At 39.4% G+C, this 24443-nt stretch overlaps 1 protein-coding gene and 1 non-coding gene across 4 annotated transcripts in view; one reads left to right on the forward strand and one right to left on the reverse strand.

The window, feature by feature from the left end:
• Positions 1–24443, forward strand: part of DST (dystonin) — a 541070-nt gene that overhangs the window by 209048 nt on the left and 307579 nt on the right. The window lies entirely within an intron of this gene.
• LOC126015019 (U6 spliceosomal RNA) lies at positions 1363–1469 on the reverse strand. The gene has a single exon (XR_007497927.1). It is a non-coding gene; the product is annotated as a U6 spliceosomal RNA (small nuclear RNA).

A 24443-nucleotide genomic window follows, 5' to 3' on the forward strand; every position in this document is an offset into this window, starting at 1 on the left:
GTTTTAGATAGTGAAGCACTTAGCTTATAAATTGTCTCAAGCTATTTTGTGTCATTTAGTGTAGTATTTGGGAATGCAAAGCATTTAGTCTAGTTTTCTTTAGCTGATATTGAACTTCCAAGTCAAGTCTCAGTTTTATTGGCCTTGATGAAATAATTTTACCTTTTTGATTATCTACTCAACTAGAGATGAATTAATAGACACAGTTTCATTGAAGCGGATATTATATCCATTCTAGGCATATTTACCTTAGACCAGTACTTCTCAATTATTTTCTGTCATGCCCTCCCTAGAAAGAAGAAAACATTTTTTGTGCCCCTCTGCACAACTGTAAATAGTATCTTTATTAAAAAAACTTTAACTTGCAAAACAAAAATATATAAAATAATTTGAACTGATTTTTTAAATCAGAGGTGGTGTCTGGGTTAATGGCTACAATGAACACGTTTTGCAATGCATACTTTTTGGAAGCTGGGCTTGAAGCAGGATACAGCAACTCTCAGCTCCAGAGACATACAGAGACATAAACACGGGGCTTAGCTTGTTATGACAGTGTTTGCCAAGGACAAACGCGCCCCCCCCCCCTATTTGAGAACCACTGCCTTAGACAATTTCACTATAGTCCCTGATATTGTTTCCTCTGTCAACTTGGCTCCTTAGGTTACAGGTCCCTCACTTATAAAATGGGTTGGGCAGTTGTCCCTACTTAAGAGAGTTAGTGGAGATGGAATAAGTTTTTATGTGTAAGTTTCTTGAACAGTTCATGATAATTCAGTGATATAGCAATGTTATTATTAATATCTGAGAATCTTTGATCACAATTTATCATTTAAAGTGTTTAATATTAAATAGGTTACTTACAAGTTAGAGACTTTCCTTACCATGCTGAAAATAATGACTTAGAGAAAATGAGCACTTGGGACTGTTACCCCATCCCCCATTCTTCCTGTGTGACCTTACCTGCTAGTAAAACCTGCCCATTTCTGGGAGGGGTCTTTGGTAGGTAACAAAAGGTTTATCCTCAGGGGCAGGAAGGAGATGGATTGATGGGCAGACTGAGGGAGATTGAGGAAGGAAGAAGCAGCACGAGAGAAGATGGCTGAAAGACATGGTTTAGTGCAGGGCTGAATAAGGATCCAGAGTAAAAGGTTATGATAGACCACACATATTGGCCAGGGTCCTGAATAAAATTGATGTCTCCTGAAACCTGCCTGTGGGTTTTCTCCCCGCTGCTATCCTGAACCAGCAGACCTGCCAGCTGGAGAGAGTTGGAGATTAGCTGGAGGAGAAAGGCCTCTCACCCTCCATTCATCACCATCACCATCCAGCCCAATCCAGGGCTGTTATTCTTTTTTTTTTTTTTTAAATATGGAACGCTTCACGAATTTGCGTGTCATCCTTGCGCAGGGGCCATGCTAATCTTCTCTGTATCGTTCCAATTTTAGTATATGTGCTGCCGAAGTGAGCACCAGGGCTGTTATTCAACAGGGATCATAATCAGCTTAGATTTCTGTGTCTTTCTTCACCTCCCAGAAATGCATCCAGGATAGTAGAATAAAGTCCTAATCAGTAGAAATTTTCTATGAATTAGAATTCTGCTTTACCTTGGAGCAGAAAAAGTTAGGCTGTTTTCTCTTGAATATTCTGATGACCATAAATTTTACCCAAACTCATTTTCTCTGCCCATTTGTTGGGTATGTTTTATCCTTTGTGAATTATTTTTTAATTTTTGCCACACCCAGGAGTGCTCAGGGCTTACTCCTGGTTCTTTCACCAGTGATCATTCCTAGTGGGGCTTGAGAAACCATATGTGGTGTGGGGGATTGAATCTGGGTTGGCTGTGTGCAAGGCAAATATCTCATCCACAGTACTATCAATTTAGTCCCACATTCTTTTGTGAATTAAAGAAAATGCATATGGATCACATTCAGACACTGAGGTATTTTCTCCCCCATCACCCTCCTACATCACAGTTGAATTTTTGGTATGAGTGCACAGAAAACTGGTTATTTTGGGGTTCATTTTGGTTTAAAAATATACTGGATTGGGATGCCAGGAGCATGCTATCAAGTGAAGAAATGATTGGGAATTACAGGGTTTGGTGATGGACATACCCATGTCAGCAAACTATTCTCAACGGCTTTGAATCTTGTCATAGACTGATCAGGAACTTGAACTTTTGAGTACAGTCAGGTCAGATAAGTATTAAGAACTGGGTCGATGAGACTGGAGTGATTAACACAGCAGGTAGGGCATTTGCCTAGTACTTGGCTGACCTGAATTTTATCTTTGGGCTCACATATGGTCCCCAAGCACTGTTTAGAGTAATTCTTTTTGTTTTGTTTTGTTTTGCTTTTGGGTCACACTGGCAGTGTTCAGGGGTTACTCCTGGCTCTAAGCTCAGAAATCGCCTCCAGCAGGCTCAGGGGACCATATGGGATGCCGGGATTTGAACCACCGACATGAGAGTCAAACACCTTACCTCCATGCTATCTCTACGGCCCCTAGAGTAATTCTTGAGTACAGAGCCAAGAGTAAACCCTGAGCATTTGCCGGACTTGAATTAAAACACACACACACACACACACACACACACACACACACACACACACACGTTTGGGGAGATGGCTGAGGTGGCTGGAGTGTACTTTTTGTATATGGGAGCCCTAAATTTGTCAAGGAGTACTGCTGAGTGAGACTTCAAAAGAAAAACGAAGAAAAAATATTAGCAATCAGGGCTGGTGCTATAGCGCAGCCATAGGGCGTTTGACTTGCATGCAGCTGACCCAGGACGGATCTGGGTTCTATCCCTGGCATCCCTTATGGTTCCCCAAGCCAGGAGTGATTTCTGAGCGCATAGCCAGGAGTAACCCCTCAGTGTCATTGGGTGTGGCCTAACCCCCCCCCCAAATTAGCAATAAAGTTTGAAGAATTTAGGCTATTTAGCAGCAGAACAAATACACATACCATATGTAATACTAAGAAAAGGGTGAATTCAGCAGATAAAATGTCTACATGTTGTCAACAATCCAAATGAGGTGGGAAGATCATGTCATAGAAGAGACTTGCAATTACAAATTTAAAGGTACTTTAATATATGATCTGGGACTGGAGAGATAGCACAGTGGTAGGGCGTTTGCCTTGCACGTGGCCAACACAGGACGGACCCTGGTTTTATTCCCATATGATTCGCATATTCCCGGCATCCCATATGGTCCCCTGAGCCTACCAGGAGCAATTCTTGAGTACGGAGCCAGGAGTAACCCCTGAGCACTGCTGGGAGTGGCCCCCAAAACCAAAAAACATCAATGAAACAAAACAAAAAAATCCCAATATATGATCTGCACTATGCTAAGTGTGAGAAGATAATTCTTCAGAGAGTGAACTGTAACGCAACTGCTATAGAATCACAATAAAACTGCTGTTTGAAGGACTCATACCTGCTTAGCTTCCTGCAAGCGGAAAGAAATGAGGTTAAGAACAATATAGGAAAATTGGGCAAAACAGGAACTCTACTTTCTTTAATTTCTTTGTTATAATCCTGCTTTAGTTCTGTACTGTTAATACTGTAGACAACTTTTAAAAATTGATTTGTCTTTACTTTTCAATACTATAGATTTCATGTAGCTTTGACTTGTGTTTGAGTTCAGGACTTAAATTATGTTCAGTGCCAAAAATCCAGTGACATCCTGTCTCCATAAACACACCATTTTCTTTCTCTTCTATAAAAACCATAGTTTTCCTTAAGTCTAGGAGTTAGGTTTGTGTTTTGTGCCTCCTCCCTCCTTTCTTTCTCTTCTATAAAAACCATAGTTTTTCTTAAGGCTAGGACTTAGGTGTGTGTTTTATGCCACCTCCCTCCCTCGTTAGTGTATCTGATGATGACTGATTTTGAAGCATTTTAAATAAATATTGTTACCTGTCATTTTATTTCGGTATTTATTGTGTTTATACCAGTTTACATTGTCAATAAATGATTTTTTTCATGGCCGCACGTGTTCAACAATTTTTTTTGTCAATTACAATGTTTGGTGTGAAACAAAATTTTATACCTATTTTTAATAGAAAATTAGGAGAGCGTGTTATACACAGGTGTGTGTTATACTCCATAAATACAGTACAAGTAAGGAAGATGAGAAAGGAAAGTAATGGGGAACAGGGGTTGAGACTTCAGTTACATTATTAATATTTTAGAGTGGCAGAGCTCTATTATCTGAAGCACAGCTCAGCAGCTCTGAAAACATGAGATCTCAGCTGCAATCATGGATCTTCGTGAAATGCCTTGTCCAAGTGGCTGGTGGTGGGTAAGGATGGTTGTATGGGGTGAGGGATGATGGAGCATGGGAACACTGATGGTGATAGGATTGGTGTTGAAATTGCATGTGCCTAAAACTTAAATATCATTAACTTTGTAAATTGCAGTTCTTTTAATAAATAAAAATTACTTTCAAAAAATACCAGGAGTAAATCCTGAGCTTAACCAGATGTTAAAAAAAAGGCTAATTGGAATCTATTGTATGTAATCATGTTAACCACACTACTGTGTAGACTGTGAGGAGCTGAAGCGGAGTATGCATAATACACATGTCCTGTTGCCTCTTATATCTTGCCATCTCTAATATTCTTAAATTTGCTGAGCCCATGCATATTGTTCAGTATTATGGTATTTCAGAAAGCAAGTTATTTCTTATGAATGGTGTTTTAAAATGTGAATCTCTACAAAATGGAAACAAGAAAAGTCAGAGAGTGAAACCTTTAAAAGCAAGAACTGTAGTCAGGAAATTAGTAGTGATGACTTATAGAAAGTAAATCAAGGAGCTCCAGCAGGTAAAGAACTTGTCTTGCAGGTAGGTGCCTGATCTAGTTTCAATCCTTTGTACTTTTATTTTGTTTTTAATCATATGAAATAAATCATGTTTATACTTTTTCCTCTTTTTTATGAATATATTTTGACATTTGGTTTAACCCAACAATTTGGTTTATAGAACAGATACAAACCTATTTAAAGATGGAGATTTTGATGCATCAGGTTTCTTTTAATAACCTAAATTTATCTTTAATTAAAATGTTTTATTATGAGGCTAGAGCAATTGCACAGCATGCAATTACAAGGTAGCCTTGTATGCAGCCAACTTAGGTTCAATCCCCACCATCCGGTATGGTTGCCTGAGCCTGCTAGGAGTGATTTCTGAGCACACAACCTACTTAGAAATAACCCCTGAGTGCCACTGGGTGTGACCCCAAAACAAAACAAATTTTTATTGGTATCTAAGCACCATGGTTTACAAAGTTGCTCATAATATAGTTGTTTCTTGCGTTCGGTCTTCCAGTACCAATCCTACCACCAGTTTAACATTCCTTTCACCACTATTTCCAGTTTCCTACCTATCCTCAGGTAGTCCCTTATAGCAGGCACAAAATAATTTATTTAATATTGTTTGTTACAACTAAATGGTAATGAAACTACCAGAAAAAAAGTGAAAGTAAAAGAAATTTGTGAGAATTGTTATCTTTCATGATGGCTTCATTAAGTCATTGAGGGTTTACTCAATTATTTGTTGCTAGGTGAGGATTCTGTGCTGTTGGTTTTGTTTGTGGAGCTTAGGTTGCTTCTATTCTACTTTCACATTTAATTTGGTGTGTTCCTGCTGGATGTCAGTATTGAAAAAGTTGGAGCGCTTGCACAGCTCCAGGAATTCCTGGATATGTGGAGCTGGGATTGATGAGTTTACATGGCAATGGCTGAGGGATGTGGTGTGGCTGTTAGGGCTATTTCTCAAATTATTTTGTGGAAAACATGCCTAGCAGTGTTTGGGCAGAAAGTGGGGTGGGGTGGGGTATAGCAGAGCTACTTCAGGCTGTACTCAAGGTGCATGTGACCTCTTGCATGTAACACATGCTTACTGTTCCTTGAGTTACATTTACTCCCCCCACTTCCCGTTCAATTATAGTATTTTAAATATTGCAATTAAAAATTACCTTATTTTAAAACACTGTGGTTTACAGTTTTTCATCACACAGTTGTTTCTGGCATTTAATTTTCGAATATCAATCCAGTGTAAAATTCCATCCACCATTGTCTCCAGTTTCCTAATCACTCCAAGTCTGCCTCCTTGAGAGCACAAACCAATTTATTAGATATTGCTTTCTTAACTAAGTGGTAATAGAATTATTGAAAAAACTTAAAAAACAGAAAATTTATGAAAATTGTTCTATCTCATAGTGGGATCATGAAATCATTGAAGGTTTACAAAGCTTGTTGCTACTTTAGCTTTCTGTGTTGTTATTTTTATTTGTTGAGTTCAGTTCCTATGTTATTTCACCACGAATTTAGTATGTCCCAACTGTTCCAGTTTTGAGGAATTTGGATGTGTTGTGTGGTGGTGTATGTTCCATCAATTCCAGGGACTGTGGAGCTGGTCCTCAGTGGATGTGGCTGTGGTGGCTGGGACTTCTGGAAGTATAGAGGGCTAGGGTGAGGATACCACCACTCTGAGAAGATCTCAGATTATTTTGCCTAATTTTCATGCCTGGAGTTTTTGTTGTTTACATATTTCTACAGAGATTAGTTTTGAATTATTGCAGTCACATTGGCATGGTGATTACTGTGGGGTGTGTGTGCAGCTACCAGGGCTTTGACAAGGCTGGGACTGTGCCTGTCCTCCTCCTAAAGGCACACTGGAGTTTTAGCCATGAGCCTGGTGTACCATGGATTTCAGTGACTTGGATTGCATCTGTTGCATACTGTTTCTGTGGAGTTGCTGATGAACTGACATAGTGGCGACTCTGGAATGTCTATTGCAATTTTAAAGAAGCTGACACTCCAAAGCGTAGGGCCTAACATTTTCCGGCTTTTATTGCAGATTTTGTTGTTGTTGTTGTTGTTTGGTTTTTGGGTCATACCCGCTGGCGAGCAGGGGTTATTTTTAGCTCTGCACTCAGAATTCACTCAGAAATTGCAGGCACGGGGGACCCTATGGGAATGCTGGGATTTGAACCAACATTGGTCCTGGTCGACTGCTTGCAAGGTAAATGCCCTAACCGCTTTTGCTATCTTTCCAGCCCCAGATTTATTTATTTCCTCCCTCCCTCCCTCCCTCCCTCCCTCCCTCCCCTCCCTCCCTCCCTCCCTCCCTCCCTCCCTCCCTCCCTCCTTCCTTCCCTTCCTTCCTTCCTTCCTTCCTTCCTTCCTTCCCTTTCCTTCCTTCCTTCCTTCCTTCCATTCCTTCCTTCCTTCCTTCCTTCCTTCCTTCCTTCCTTCCTTCCTTCCTTCCTTCCTCCCCTTTTCCCCTTAGTCTTAGTTCTGTTATCACTGTCCACGTTTTTTTTTTTTAACTTAGAATACTTACCCAGTGGTGTTGGAGTGGGTGGACCTGCGATCACTTCTGGTGATATTTGGCACTTTATTGTGGTCCTTACAGTTCAGTGTTTGGGTCTGTTAGTTTGGTGCTGCAGGACTTGTGCCCAAAGGAACTTGGGGTCACCTAATTTTACCCAGAAGTGATAGGGGGCCGTAGGTGCAGGGAAATTGAATTTAGGGCATTGCACATGTCAGGCAAGTATTTTCCCAACTTGAGCATAATGCTGATCTCTGGTTTGTCTTTTTTTTTTTTTTTGGTTTTTTGGTCACACCTGGCAGTGCTCAGGGGTTACTCTCGTTCTCTTGCTCAGTAATTCATTACTGGCAGGCCACCAGGACCATATGGGATGCCAGGGATTTCAACCACATTGGTTTTGGGTTGGCTTTGCTGCTTCAAGGCAAACGTGCTATCTCTCCAGCCCCTCTGGCCTTTTTTTTAAATTGTGTTTTATGTCCTTATGTTTTCAACTTTATTTACATCCTTATATTACTCACTTAGATAAAATTATCGAATCTTTCTTTTATCTAATAATTTTTCCTTTATCTAATTATCTAATGCTTTTTTCTTTTTTTCTTTAAAAATTAAGTATTTTACTTTTCATATAATTCTTATTGCTCCTTCCATTTTGTTATAAATGGCAAGCTTTCTTTTTTTTTCTTAATAGCACATCTTCTCATACCAGTTAATCAGTTTATAGGCATTTGTTTTACCATGATTTAGACTCTTAGAAGCAACACTGCAATAAGATTTCGGTGGATGTAGCTTTTGTGGTTATATTTTGATACTCTTTGGAAAACATCCAAAAGTGGAATTACTGGATTATATGGTAGCTCTATCTTTAGCTTCTTGCTCAGTAGTATTTTTGGAAATGTAGCACTAACATATTTCTGCCAGCATAGGTACTGCTTCTGTCTTCATTTCTTTTAAAACTTTCTGCTATCTCAAGGTCTTTGAAGTAAAAAGCAACTAATTATCTTAATTCCTTTTCTTAATATTTAAGGATGATGAACATTTTCATGTCTGCGTGTCTCCTTTGGAAAAATATTTAAATTTCTGTCCATTTTTTGATTGAGTTGTTTTGTTTGCTGTCAAATTATATGGGTTTATAATCTAAATCCCTTAGTCTTAAAAGTATATCTAAGTTTAAGAGGACCGGAGAGATAGCGTGGCGGTAGGGCATTTGCCTTGCATGCAGAAGGACTGTTGTTCAAATCCTGACAATCCATATGGTCCCCCTAGCCTGCCAAGAGCCTTTTCTGAGTGTAGAGCCAGGGTATAAGGCCTGCAGTATGACCAAAAAATCAAACCCCCCCCCCAAAAAAAAAGTATATCTAAGTTCAATAGTTATATTTTTTCTTTTGTTTTTGTTTTGGCCCACACGTGCTGACCGACCCAGGGTCACTCCTGGCTAGTTGCCCAGAAATTGCTCCTGGCTTGGGGGGACCATATGGAACGCCGGGAGATCAAACCATGGTCTGTCCTAGACTAGCTTGGGCAAGGTAGATGCCTCTTCCTGCTTGCGCCACCACTCAGGCCCCCTCATTGTTCTATTTTAATAAACTGATCTAGATGCTCAATGATTTTGTGTTATTAATCTTAGTAAACTTTAGTTTTCCTAAAAGACTCTTGAAAGAAGACTTAAGAAACATAATCAGAGAGAGAATTCAGTGGGTAAGGTACTTGCTTTGCAAAGGCCATTCGAATTCTGTGTGGTTATTTGAACCTACCAGGATGACCTAAGTCTCTGAGAATAGCCGTGTGACCCCCAGAGAAAACAAAAAAAACAAGTAAACAAACAAAAACAAAGGAATAAAAACCAAACATTAAGCACATGTCTCCTAGAATAAACTTTTTGTTTGTTTGTTTTGGGCCACACCCGTTTGATGCTCAGGGGTTACTCCTGGCTAAGCGCTCAGAAATTGCCCCTGCTTGGGGGGGACCATATAGGATGCCGGGGATCGAACCGCGGTCCTTCCTTGGCTAGCACTTGCAAGGCAGACACCTTACCTCTAGTGCCACCTCATCGGCCCCTCCTAGAATAAACTTTTACCAAGACCGGCTATTGCAATTTTAGAGGGTAGAATCTAAACCAGTCCATCTATAATCCCATTAGAAAGATTATTTGTGAAATTGTGAAATGATCCATGATAGCTAGCTAGCTTTGAAATTTCAGTTACCAAAATCTGAGAGACTATCTATTGTTAGTGGTTTCTTGTACTTACTTAAAATTTCTGGTAGGGGGCCGGATCGGTGGCGCTAGCCTAGGATGGACCATGGTTCGATCCCCGGAGATTCATACGGTCCCCCAAGCTAAGAGTAGTTTCTGAGCGCATAGCCAGGAGGTAACCCCTGAGTGTTGCTGGGTGTGTCCAAATAAATTCAAAAAATTTTTTTTGGGTATATATTTTTATTTTTATTATTCTTTTTTATTATGCAAGTTGCTTTTTTATTATTGCATAGTTGTACAGAACCACCATCCCACCACTAGTGGGTTCTTTCCCTTACTGTGTCCTGACTTCCCACTCACCACGCTAGCCAGCTTCCATTTCAGGCACAAATTTTACTTCATATTGTTTGTTATAACAAAGATTTGAATTACCAAAAATTAGATCAAGTGTCAATTGGAAATGATTGTTCTATCTCATCATGGTGTTACTAAAGTCAGTGTCTAAGGATTTACTGGGTTGAGGTTGGTGCTAGTTAAGTTTCTGTGTTATTTTTGAGGCTCAGTGAGGTTGGTAGATTAACTTTCCCATCAGATTTTCTTTCTTTCTTTCTTTCTTTCTTTCTTTCTTTCTTTCTTTCTTTCTTTCTTTCTTTCTTTCTTTCTTTCTTTCTTTCTTTCTTTCTTTCTTTCTTTCTTTCTTTCTTTCTTTCTTCTTTCTTTCTTTCTTTCTTTCTTTCTTTCTTATCTTCTTCTTTCTTCCTTCTCCTTCCTTCCTTCTTCCTTCCTTCTTCCTTCCTTCCTTTCCTTCCTTCCTTCCTTCCTTCCTTCCTTCCTTCCTTCCTTCCTTCCTTCCCTTCCTTCCTTCCTTCCTTCCTTCCTTCCTTCCTTCCTTCCTTCCTTCCTTCCTTCCTTCCTTCCTTCCTTCCTTCCTTCCTTTCTTTTCTTTCTTTCTTTTTTTTTTTTTGGTTCACACCCGGCAGTGTTCAGGGGTCACTCCTGGCTCTATGCTCAGAAATCGCCCCTGGCAGGCCACAGGGAACCATATGGGATATCAGGATTCGAACCACTGTCCTTCTGCATGAAAGGCAAACGCCTTACCTCCATGCTATCTCTCCGCCCCTCCATCAGATTTTCTATGGTACTTTTGGGTGGCACAGCCTAATACTGTTGCATGGTCCAGGATTTATAGATCTGAAACAGGATTTATAGATCTGAAATTTGGAGGCTTGGCAATTTGATGCAGCCAAGCCATGGAGAAGGTGGAGGGTATGACACTAGGATTTTGTGGTTCATACAGAAAGGGGACTTTGCCATCTCCAGTTAATCTTCTTCTCAACCCTATTCTGAGGATGCCTTTGAATTGTCAGCTTGTACCTGATTTCTTAGGAAGTATTGGAGCTCTTTATTTTCTCTTAGAGCTTGATAGAGGAACCATGCTGTTTTTTTTTGTTTGTTTTTTTTTTTTTTTGCCTGGAAGATGACTTTCAGGTTTTCTTTTCTTTTTCTTTTTTTCATTTTTTTGGTTTGAGCCATGAATATTTTTTTCTATAATATCTTTATTATTATAAGGTTTTCTTTTTGTTTGTTTTTGATGCCAGTGACACTCAGGGATTATCCTTGATCTGCTCTTAAATATTACTCCTGACAGGCTGAGGGTGGGGGCACCATATAGGATGCCAAAGATCAAACCTGGCTTGACCACATGCAAGGCAAATGCCCTTCCTGCTTTGCTATAGCTCGGGCCCCCTCACATATAATTTTAGATATAAAAAGATGTTAAAACAGGGCCGGGTAGATGGCGCTGGAGGTAAGGTGTCTGCCTTGCAAGCGCTAGCCAAGGAAGGACCGCGGTTCGATCCCCCGGCGTCCCATATGGTCCCCCCAAGCCAGGGGCGATTTCTGAGCACATAGCCAGGAGTAACCCCTGAGCGTCAAACGGGTGTGGCCCAAAAACCAAAAAAAAAAAAAAAGATGTTAAAACAAAAGGACAGTAGGAAGGAGCTATTGAGACTTTTATCTTCTTTTGTTGTTTATTGATCCTAAGTAGCTAGTGTTTTTATTTACTTTCTTCTTTTTCTTTTTTTCTTTCTTTTTGGCTTCTGTTGTTTTAGACTACCTCTGCAGTTCTCAGTTATTCCTGGCATGATGCTGTTTGAGCTCTCTGGCTCTTCATTCATCCCCACAGCCCCTTGAAAACTATGATTTTGAACTTAGTCTAAAAAAAGAAAAAAGTTAAGCTTAATAGAGTCCTTAGTGACTCCTGTAACCTCTGAGGCGATTTTGATTTTGTTATAAAAATAAGGTCTAATCTTTGTGTAGACAGAATTTTAGGGCTTAAAATTCTGTAATGCTGGCATTGAAAATAAAGTCACAGCATTTGTGTATGGACTTATTGTTGAGGAGTTGAAAAATTAAGGCTGGAATGTACCACTTCAACTAGGCTCTGCTTTTAGGCCTACAATACCTAATAATGCTATATTCTTCAACTTCCCTTGCATTTATTTATTTATTTATTTATTTATTTATTTATTTATTTATTTATTTATTTATTTAGGTTTCTGAGCCATGTACGGTGGCACTCAGGGGTTACTTCTGGCTCTGAAATTAATCCTTGCAGGCTTGGGGGACCATATGGGATGCTGGGGATCAAACTGGGGTTGGCCACCTACAAGGTGCTGTTGCTCTGTGCCTCCCCTTTATTATTTTTTTCCAAGAAATTTGGATTGAGAGCTCTAGATATTTTCAAAATTTATTTGAAAGTTTTTAATTGTGACTCAATTTATGATTATTTTAATTTGGTGTGTGTATGTATATGTGTGTTTGTGAAAAAGAGAGAGAGATTAAGAAAGAAGGGAGGAAGAGGGAAAGAGAAAAGGAAAGGGACAGGGGGAGAATTTTTGTGTGGTTCTTAGGGGGTTATATGCTTCTAAGGATCAAAGTATGCACATCAGACCTTTGAACTATCTCCCTGGCCCCAAAGAACAACATTTTAGCTTGTTCAATAGATCCAATAAAGTTTTCTTATCAGTATAAGGCATACAAAGGGAAGGTCCAATGTACATGAACAGTTTTCAGTTAAGTCCACTTCTGCCCCCATTTTATTTCTTTATTTTATTTTTCTTCTTTTTCTTTTTTTCTTCTTTTAATCTTATTAATATTTATAGCGTCTAGACAGGGGCTCCTGCCTATTTGTTTCTCTTTCTTTCTTTCTTTCTTTCTTTCTTTCTTTCTTTCTTTCTTTCTTTCTTTCTTTCTTTCTTTCTTTCTTTCTTTCTTTCTTTCTTTCTTTCTTTCTTTTTTCTTCTTCTTCTTCTTCTCCTTCCTTCCTTCCTTCCTTCTTCCTTCCTTCCTTCCTTCCTTCCTTCCTTCCTTCCTTCCTTCCTTCCTTCCTTCCTTCCTTCCTTCCTTCCTTCCTTCCTTCCTTCCTTCCTTCCTTCCTCCTTCCTTCTCTCCTTTCTTTCTTTCTTTCTTTTTTTTTTTATAACAGAACCATAGAACAGGAATCATCTTGAAAAAAGTGGATGGGATAAAAAATAGTCAAACCTAAAAACCTAAACCAAAGTCAATCACAATAAATCAAGAGACTCAAACTACAACAAGTTATACACAAAAAGAATCTGTTGTATTGGTAGCTGTGGGTGCTAAGGGTGGAGGTTTGGGAAGCATGCTTGGAAGAGAGGTGGAGGGAGGATACCACTGGTAGTGGGAATGGCCCTAGTTCACTGTCACTGTGTATCTGAAATATAACTGTGAAAGAAATGTAGTGTCTATTGTATCTTCCTTTCCTAATTTTCTTCTTTCTGTAAATAATTGAATACCTTTCCTCTTCTACTCTGGGAATAAAAAGATATTCTGCTGGGAATAAAAAGATAAATAAAAGAATTGATTATTTTCACAATTGTACCATGAATAGAAGGGAAGCTGGACATTTTTAACAGAGACTTTGATGGTGCAGCTGAAATCCTTTTAACACAGTCAATATGTGATAGGGTTGCAGGAATGTCAGGATTTTTACATTTACCAAATGAGGTGGAAGAAAAGGTTCCAAAACAAGCAAAACAGAAAATTTTATTTTTCATGGAAGTAAATAATATTCCTTAGTAGTATGGTATAATTTCCATTATTACTATGAAATATTCAAGAAACATCTTTGAAAACAAGCTTGTTGCTTTCTGATAACGTGTATTTTTAGAATTCAGCCACTAGGGAGCGCAGAAAAACCGAGCAATGATTTTTCCATGCTTGCATGCGCGCGAGCGCGAGCGTGTGTGTGTGTGTGTGTGTGTGTGTGTGTGTACACACACATTCTCCTGTATGTAGGTGTATACACATCCTCCTGGGCTAGGGAGCACACAGAAAAACTGAGCAGTGACTTTTTCACATCCGTGTGTGTGTATGTGTGTGTGTGTGTGTCTCCACATCCTCCTGGGCTATGGGCGTGTGTGTGCGTGTGTGTGTGCATGTGTATTCACACAGTGCACTCCTAGTCCACTTTTACTTAGATCAGTACCCCACATCTTCCTGGGCTGAGGTATGTGTGTGTTTTCACATAGTGCATCTCTAGTCCACTTTTACTTAGACTGGGACCACATCTTCCTGGGCTATGGTGTGTGTGTGTGTGTGTGTGTGTGTGTGTGTGTGTGTGTGTTCATACAGTGCACCTATACAATAGGAAAAGGTCTTGACTTTGAGCAAAGGCACTCAGAGACAGATTCTTGTTACTAATTTATTGGGTTACAATTACTGTTGATTTGATTGGATTCATTCCACAATAGTGCACTTGTCCTGCTACTGCAAAAAGTTAGTTTGAATTATTAATCTGTATATGTATTACATTCAGTTGATATGAGACAAGAAAGATATTGTAATCTTTGGTAATTGTACTCTGAAGTATATTCTGTTATGGTTAAAAAATGTTGATGGTAAAGGCTGGAGAGCTAGCATGGAGGTAAGTTATTTGCCTTGCATGCAGAAGGATGATGGTTCGATTCACGGCATCCCATATGGTTCCCCGAGCCTGCCAGGAGTGATTTCTGAGCATAGAGCGAGGAGTAACCTCTGAGCGCTGCAGGGTGTGCCCCCCTCTAATGTTGATGGTGAAGAACTAGAGTTACTTGTGAGACTGAATAAGTTTCTTCGAAATTTCACAAGATGAGCCTTTCAGTACTTGCTTCCTCTGTCCTTCACTCCCATTCTGCCCACATTGGTTATAAAGAAAAGGATTCATGGGGACTGGAGCATGTAGGGGACCCTATAATGGGTAGGGTCTTTACCTTGCACCTGGCTGACCCAAGTTCAATCCCCGGCATCCCATATGATCCCTCGAGCCTGCCAGGAATAACCCTTGAGTGCTGCCAAGTGTGACCCAAAATCAAAAGAAAAAATAAGAAAAGAATATTTATCCAGCTGAAGAGAGAAACACATCTTTATCATATTATTGCCAGGAAAATAGAGCATGAGGTAATGCTTATGTGACAGTCCTGGAATAGATATGGAAGAAGAAAATTAAAGCACATGGTACTGATGCTAAGCTGTAGGGACAAACAAGGAGGAAGAATTAGCTTTCTATAAATGTGGTATTCTCATCAATTAGTTTTACAATTAGTTTAGTACATTGTAGCCATTAAGATAAAATAGTGCTTATTGAACTAGTGCAATAAAATAAAAAAGTTCATTTTAGGAATATCATACAGTTTTGTCTTTCTTTGACTTATTTCCCTTAATTTAATGGTGTGTGTTTATACATATTTGCCACCATGTTGTTTTTTTTAAAATCCATAATGACTCTTTTCTATTTATTGTTTCCCCCCATAATTTAGCTATTATGAATATGTTACAATGAATATGGATGTGCTGTTAGCTCTTTAGAATGACTTTATTTTTATTTATTTGACCATAGCATTAAAATGCAACCTTTGGATCATAAGAAGTTCTACTTTGAATTTTTTGAGGAATCTTCATTTCTAAGTGTTTTTCTTCAGTATGTTTCCAACAGAAGGAATATCTTTCCTTTCTATGCTTGCCAATACTCATTCTCTCTTTGTATGGTGGCCACTCAAACAGGAGGAGGTTAGATCTCACTGTGATTTGAGATGCAGCACTGATGGTTTTTATGTGCACCGTATACATGGTCCTTCTGAACATCCTTGGAAGTGACCTTTGAGCTCACAGCCAAGTTCCTAGCATTTAGTAAGTGCTCAGTAAATGCTACCTTGTCTTACTTGAAAGATATTTTTAGTAGTGTTCATGATTGGGGCTAGAGAGATAGAAAGGCAGTTTGGGGGCTTAGAGTGGTGGCACAGGAAGTAACGTTAGCCTAGGACAGACCTCGGTTCAATCCCCCGGTGTCCCATATGGTCCCTCAAGCCAGGAGCGATTCTGAGCACATAGCCAGAATGTTTTTGGGTGTGGCCCAAAAACAAAAAAAAAAAAAAGAAAAGAAAAGCAGTTTGGGCATTTGCCTTGTATACCACAGGCCTGAGCTCAATCTCCGCACCACATATTGGTTCTATGAGCCCTCCTGGAGTGACACCTCAGTGTAGAGTCAGGAGTAAGTCCTGAGCATTGCTGTTTCCTCAAAATATTCATGGTAATTTGTAAAATAAATTTAATCCACGAGTTGGTGAGACTGCCCCAGACGCTGTGTTTCTAACCCCTTAGGTCAGGGGTCTCAAACTCAATTTACCTGGGGGCGCAGGAGGCAAAGTCGGGGTGAGGCAGGGCCACATAAGGCATTTTGCTTAATATTCGCAATAAAAAATCGCACTAGTAAGAAAAAAAATCGCAAAAAAATCGCATCAAACATTTGCATACCCCAAATGGAACTGCTTGGGGTATGCGAATGTTTAATGCGATGTTTTCTTAATAATGCGATTTTTATTGTGATTATTTGGTAAGCAAATAATAACGAATACTGCGATATTTGAAAGCCGGCCGCGGGCCACAAAATGTGCGGAGGGCCACAAACGGCCCGTAGGCCGCGAGTTTGAAACCCCTGCCTTAGGTGGATGGCTCTGATGAAGCAGAGTAGCAATGGAGAAATAATACAGCAAGCACTTAGGACAGATTCATCAGAGTCATTCTGCTTTTTGCCTCATGGCCTCTCTCTGCCATGTGTTCTCTCACCGCCCCCCAAAGTTAGAACTCCTTTCTTTATTCTCCAGAACCAAATCTATCAGGGTGGGGGAAAATTCTGTAATTCAGGTGGACTTTTACATATCAAAGGAAGAGGTTACTGGGCAGAAGAAGTGGGGGAATACTTTGTTTGGAGTTTATAGCTGGGTATTATAGTAATCATTCTTATGTTGGTAAGATAATGAAAATCTAAGGATTTATTTTTGGCATAATGTAAGTAACAGTTTTACATAGCTTTGACAGTGAATGATGAGCATGCAGTTTATTGTGCTAGACATATATCTCTGGCACCTTTTCCTTAACTATTAGGATATTATATTGAAATTTAGTTTTTATATTCTCTTGATTCTGCTCTAGTCTATGCTATGACTCCCCGTCTTTATCTCCAAATGAATCCAAATAATACCTGTTGTGTATTAGTCATCTTTCTTTTTAAAGGTCTGATATGTGTCAGTTCTGTGATGATGTTGTTTAGCCATAATGTGGCGCTATTGAAAAGGAAGCTGATCAACTATAATTTTAAAAATATGTGTTGCTTGCATGATTATGAATACAAGCACAATTACATTAGCTGCAGCTCTTGCCTATAATGCAGCAGAGAGAAACTTTTCTATGCTATAATACCTTCTTCCAGGTATCTTCTCTGATTAGTATCTGACAGATACAGTAGATTATATGTGAGTTAGAGTTCCCATTTAGAAATTAGCCACTGAGAAGTTATTAAAAATGGATGTTTTCATTAAGGGTTATGTTTTCTTTTTTTCCTTTCTTTTTTTGGGAGGCAGTCACACCCGGCAGCGCTCGGGTTACTCCTAGCTCTATGCACAGAAATTGCTACCGTCCTTCTGCATGCAAGGCAAACACCCTACCTCCATGCTATTTCTCTGGCCCCAGGATCATGTTTTCTTAATCTCTTCTACTCCCAAGAAATTATAACTTATGAAAATGAAACATTTCTCTAAAAATCCCTCTTTTATTTTTTGTATGTTATTTTAGGCAAGAGAAATGGATTGTCAATTTTATAATGGAGAAGGAACTTAACATTTGGGTAATGCAAATGAAGGAGTATGTGAGAATTCCTATACTATTTTTGTGACTTTTTTAATTGAAATTACTTTAGTTATATGTAGCTTATAAATTAATTTGTAGTATAGAGTGATTGTATTTTCATAGCTTAGAGATTTTGTTTGGTTTTAAGGATTAGTACAGCCAGTTTATAAAAACAATTTTATTCTGTAAAGGAAATGAAGACTGGGATGGGGGTGGAGAGAGAGAGAGGTGGGAAGGAGAGAAAGGATAGGAGGGAGGGAAGAGAGAGAGAAGGAACACATAGGGGTAAGGTACTAATTTTTGCAGGAGAGTGTCTCTGGCTGATCTCCATCCCTCATGTCAACCCTAAAATATCACCAAGAGTTTCCCTGAGCACTAGTAGTAAACTTAGACACAACTTGGTATAGCCTAGGACCCAACAATTTCTGGCCCCATAAGAAATACAGAGGTAGCATTTTTTCATAAGTTCTGTAACCATCAATTCAGTCTTTTTTTTTTCTTTTGGCCCATACCTGGTGATGCTTAGCGATTGCTCTTGGCTATGGGCTCAGAAATTACTCCTGGCTTAGGGACCATATGGGACGCCATCCTAGGCTAGTGCAGGCAAAGCAAACACCTTACCACTTGCGCCACCACTCCGGCCCCTGTTTCATTTTTATGGGTGGTGGCACACCTGGTTTTGCTCAGGGATCACTCATGGCAAGACTCAGGGAACAATATGGGCTGCAGGGATTGAAGCTGGACCGGCTACATCCAAGATAAGTGTCTTTACTCTGTGTTGTCATTCTGGCTCCAAAATTTTCTTAAATACAAATATTTAAGGATTAATCTGTACCTGGATTCCATTTCTACAAGTTCTCTGGCACATTTTCATTAAAATTTACATGTTTGAGGTCCTAAAATTAATAATCACCCCCTCTCATTATAGTTTTTTTTTTAATTCATTCTGTCACAGTTGGAAGGAATGTTACAAGGTCCTAATTGTTTTCTTTCTCTTTCTTGATGGTAAACCAGCGGGGAGGCTGTAGATCAGCCATGACTTCTCTTTCATCAGGGTTCTCCCTTCATTTGTTCATCTTTTCCTTACCTCTTACTCCTTCAATGATGACAAACTAGGGATATCACTCCACCAAGATAATTAGCTCGAAATTACTTTGTTTCTTTAAAGAAAAAGAGCTTATCTAAATGCCAATTTAGTAATTAAAGGGGATTGTAAGACTATTTAAAAAGGCAAATTAGAGCATATTCTAGAGAGTACTTGCCTCACAAATGAAAAGCCTGAACTGGATCTCCAGCATGTGCCCTACCCATTCCCTAGAGAAGGGACTGAAAAGGAAAAGAAAGAAAAATGAAAGAATTTTAAAACTGAGGTGCAAACTTTTTTGGGGAGGTGCAATCCTACCTTTCTTAAGTTAATTGTTCCTTTGAGAACCTTCTTTTGTGCAAAATAGTTTTTTTTTTTTTAATATTTTTTACTGCAATACCCCTGGATTACAAAGTGATTTTGTAGTCTTTTCTCACTTCTAAAAAATCATCAGCAGGGGGAGAATTGCCTATTTAAGCAGACACATACAAACAAAACATGAAGGTGGTAATCTATCTAGTACATGCTGAATGATTAAACAGTAAAAACACTTTGGTGATGCTTCCAGATTTTCCCAGTGTTTGCTTAGAAATAAATAGATGGGGGCCAGAGAGAGATAGCACAGTGGTAGGACATTTGCCTTGCATGCAGCCGATCCAGGATGGAAGGTGGTTCGAATCCTGGCACCCTATATGATTCCCCAAGCCTGCCAGGAGCGATTTCTGAGCGTAGAGCCAGGAGTGGCCCCTGAGCGCCACCGGGTGTGACCCAAAAATCAGTAAATAAATAAATAAACAAATAGATGACAGGATGGGCAATGATACAGGAGCATTGTTTGACCTAGTGGTGACTTTAGTGAGAGTAGTTGTGATATGAGAACTTGAGGCCTTAATCATACTGCAGTGCAGTGGAAATCTTTTTCACATTGCAGACACTTTCGTGCTGGGTTAGTATCTTTGTTGTTTAGACTAAGAGCCCTCTTTAGTACACCAAATCAAGAAGGAATATCAGTAAAATGTAAGAGATAAGGATGGGCTAAGTGGTAAGGTTTGCCTTGCATGCTATTCCCAGCCAGGAAATGACCCCTGAGCACCTCTGGGGTGCTCTGTATTAGGGAGTTTTTTTTTTAAAGAAACTAATTTTATTTATTCATTCATTCATTCATTCATTCATTCATTCATTCATTCATTTATTTATTTATTTATTTTTGGTTTTTGGGCCACACCCAGAGATGCTCCTGGGTTATTCCTGGCTATATGTTCAGAAATCACTCCTGGCTTGGGGGATCATATGGGTTGCCGGGGAATAGAACCGAGGTCCATCCTAGGCTAGCGCAGGCAAGGCCGATAGATCCTTATCCCTTGAGCAACCGCTCCAGCCCCAATAAACTAATTTTAAATAGAAAATATTTCAGTAACTGGTATAAAATAAAGATGTAGATAAAGCTCATTAGATAGTGGTTGTGCCACTTGTTGCAAAATGAGTTTCTGGAGATAATTATGTTGTTAATTGTGTTTGATGATTTAGTTTTAATACAGGGTGGAGGGGAGCACAGAAGTATTTTCTAAAAATGTATTAATGACCCAAGTGGCAGTGAGGAACAAGAGTCTTTTTCATTTCCACTCATGTAGCAGGCCAGGGAATTCAGGGCAACTATTGCAGTTCAGCCAGGGCTAGCCAGACTAGATTCATCAGGTGACAGATATGGTGGTGTCAGAATACATATGCAGTTTGCTCTTATCAGGGAAAAATTGGGTCTTTGTCTTAGCCCCTTGAATCAGGCTGGGCATGTGATTTTAGTGGAATCACTTATAACCAATGGAATGTGAAGTTAGTGATGGAACGTGAGTTTCAGGGTAGGTAACCTGAGGTGAGGACACTTTTGCCTTGTTCACAGTGACACGTGCTTTCAGAATGCTGAAATTCTGCAAAAGAATTTTAGTGCTCCATTTATTATTTTGTGTTTTTGTGTTCTGAAGTTAGGTCTTTCATGACCCCTCTGAGGTTCATTTCCTGGATTCTGCCTGTGTTTTCCTCATGCATGTTTTGGATTCTGGTCATCTCAAGTTCTTTAATGCAATTTTTGAGTTTAATTTTGTGAATGGTGTGAGATATGATTTAAGTTAAAGAATTTTTTTTTTTGTTTTTGGGTCACACCCGGCAGTGCTCAGGGGTACTCCTGGCTGTCTGCTCAGAAATAGCTCCTGGCAGGCACGGGGGACCATATGGGACACTGGGATTCGAACCAACCACCTTTGGTTCTGGATCGGCTGTTTGCAAGGCAAACACCGCTGTACTATCTTTCCAGGCCCTAAAGAAATTTTTTTAATGTGACTATCAGAATATAATAAAACCATAGGCAGACTGGGTATTGAAAGACAAAACCAGTTACCAAATAGTGGAGACGAGGAATGGAAGGAGCCCAGACTAGAAAAGATATAAGCACAGTGGTCGTGGAAACTGTGGATATGGTAGGTGTGATAATTGTGTATATCAATACCATAAACTTTAACTTGACTGTAGCTACATGAATTATAATAATGTCAGAAAAAATTGTTACTGGTCAGTTTCTGATAAAACTTCGATACCATTTTACATCAAAAAAAGATTTTGAACTTGAAACTGGTGACTTTGTAGGGTCACCATTCTGTTCTATTAGTCCCCATGCAGAGGCCACTGGGGGACCTGCCTGGCCTATGCCAAGATATCTCCAACTGGTTCTAGCTGTGGAGCTAGTCTAGCTGTTGGCTTTCTCAGCTGAGACCCAGATGTTTTAGAACAGAGACAAGATGCTTCCTAGTTCCTGGTTTGAATTTCTGGTCTATGGGATTTGGGAGCATAATAAAATGATTTTACACCGTTAAGATGTGGAGTGGTTTGTAACACAATAAAAATAAGTGAAAAAGATGCTTGAGTTCCTTTGTTATATTGCTTTTTATCATCTTAGGTTATTACCCTCACATATTGTTCTTAGGTTCAACAATCACTTCCAGCTATGTGAGCCTGGGAAGTACAGAAAAGGCATTGTCTTTCTCTTTAGGCACATTCTCCAGAAATAGAATACTCTCTTTTATTCACATCTTTTTTTCCAGAATGTAAACCAGGATATAATCACAGCTAGGTCATAGAAAGCCTCTGAGATCTGTATTTATTCTAGATGACCATGTTTAAAATGAAGCAATCACATTCCTTTGAGAGAAAATAAATGGGAAAGGGGGGAAGTCTTAATTTCTGCTAACAGCTTGATTTCAGAACTGTGTAAAGTTGATCAAACTGAGTTTTTTTCTTTGAACTTTATAAGTACTATTTATTTTTTTCTAGAAAATTCTAAGCAGTGCATAGTAATGGATGTGGATTGGAAAACACCATATTTGATTAGGATTGGAGTTAACCAATTATAGTTTTCCTTGGCAAATCAAAACAATTATACTATACTGTTTTTTTTTAATCTTATTTAGGGGGCTGCAGATATAGCACAGAGGTAGGGCAGTTGCCTTGCATGCAGAAGGATGATTGTTTGAATTCTGGCATCCCATATGGTTCACCTGAGGAATGATTTCTGGTCACCCGAGGAATGATTTCTGAGCATAAAGCCAGGAGAAACCTCTGAGTGCTGCCGGGTGTGACCCAAAAACCAACCCCCCCCCCAAATCCATCTTATTTAGGCACCATTGCTTATAAAACTGTTAATTGTTACCACCCACAAAAGAAAGCACACACCAGATGTGGCTTTTGCCTTCCTGGTGCAGTGCCTTCCTCTCAAGAATTATCTGCCAAAAGGCCCGTTCAGTGAAGTCAATCATTTGACCCTTTGCGTGGATTATTGGCTAGAATTCTGACATGGCTGTGACATTACATTTTTCTCTTTTCCTTTTATTTGAATCTTGTCTCTTTTGCCACTACAAAAATTCGACCTTAGCGATCCTGCAGACAAAGAAATGTCGGTACCAAAAAGCCCGCCAAAAGTACCCCGCTGGCTAGTTTATTTGTGACTTGTACTTCTAGTATATCCTGGAGCCAGCAGCTTGTTTTTCTGTGTCTAGCTCTATGATGGTAAACAATTATTTCTGTCCCCCCAAAAAATCTATTTTCCGGCAATTATATAAACATCATAAATATTTCTGTCTCCTGGTTTCTTGAACAACCTGTTTTCTTCTTACCCAAAAACATTTCCACCTCCTACTCTAGCAGGGCTCTTTCTCACCTACAGGATAGTCATTTGATATGTAGATCCTAGGCCTGGTCTTTTTGTACTGTTTCTCAGGAAGATCTCCTACTCTTTGTTTTCCCTGAGGACACCCTGCATACCAGAGCCTGTGCTTAAAATGTGATCAGCTGGGCCCAGAGAGATAGCACAGCAGCCTTTGCCTTGCAAGCAGTTGATCCAGGACAAAGGTGGTTGGTTCGAATCCCAGTGTCCCATATGGTCCCCCGTGCCTGCCAGAGCTATTTCTGAGCAGACAGCCAGGAGTAACCCCTGAGCACCGCTGGGTGTGGCCCAAAAAAACAAACAAAAAAAAACACAAAAAAAAATCAGCGTTTCTATTGCTTTGAATATGGCACGAGTCATAGCAGGCTCTGCCATACACTATCAGTTGGTAGATAATTTCACAAAGTTGGTTTGTGAAATTATGTATTGGACACTTAGAAAATATCCTTAGAAAATGCACAAGCAGTCTAAAGCTGACGTATACTTATATTCACACCAACGTGGAGTCATTTCTTATCTGTTATTAAAAACCACTGGGTGTTTAGGGACAGCTAATGTTGACTGGCACATTGTGCAGAGTCGTGTACAGACTGTTACTGTTTTAGCCCCGAATCTCAGAACCTTTCCTGAAAAAGAATAGTCCCATTTACAAAAAGGACCATCTGCCATGGCTTCTAATTTGTCCAAAGTTGTATTGTTAGAGTTTTTTTTTTTTAAAGTGTTTTTTTTTAGGGGGAGTTTGGCTCCCTAGAATAATTTTTCTCTCTTTTAGAATTGAAATACTTTGAATGAATATTCTAATCATTTCTGTTACAGGTCTAACAACGTTGCTAGGCATTGATTCATCCTTGAATCACAAGCAAGTTACTATAGAGCTTTTGTCTTGTTAAACTTCTCTTGGGGAAAGACCATGTTTCTTTGTTCTTTTCTTTATAAAGTAGCTTTTCTGCCTGGAGGTGGGGGGGGGGTGGGTGACAGAAATTTTTATTCACTATTAAAGGTGGAACACTCAAACTGTTTTTCTTCTATGGTTGCTCTAGTTATGTTCATCTGATCTACCTTTTGACTAGAAAAGGAAATGGACTTTAGTTGAATTTGAAAGTTTAGTCTGATATGGTAATTTTGACAGTGACTGTGGCTTTCCTGGGTGAAAATATTTTGGCCTTTATTTCCTCACTTTTCTTCTGCACATAATCTTCAGTGACCTTCCTTTTCTGGATACCTCCGTATTCAACACCCACAAATGTCTTTATCCTCATTTCTCATTCACTCCAAGGGATGGATGCCTTTTAGCCACTGGTTCCAGAGTCAGCAGCTAATGAACATGGGACACTTCTTCAGGCTCAAGCCACATTCTTCATTACTTGACTACTTTGATTCTGGCTGCTGCTTGGTTTTCTGCTGGTCTGGATGGGATGCTCAGTAATATTTGTCCAC

Source organism: Suncus etruscus, chromosome 7 (genome assembly GCF_024139225.1).
Source record: "Suncus etruscus isolate mSunEtr1 chromosome 7, mSunEtr1.pri.cur, whole genome shotgun sequence".
Taxonomy (NCBI): Eukaryota; Metazoa; Chordata; class Mammalia; order Eulipotyphla; family Soricidae; genus Suncus; species Suncus etruscus.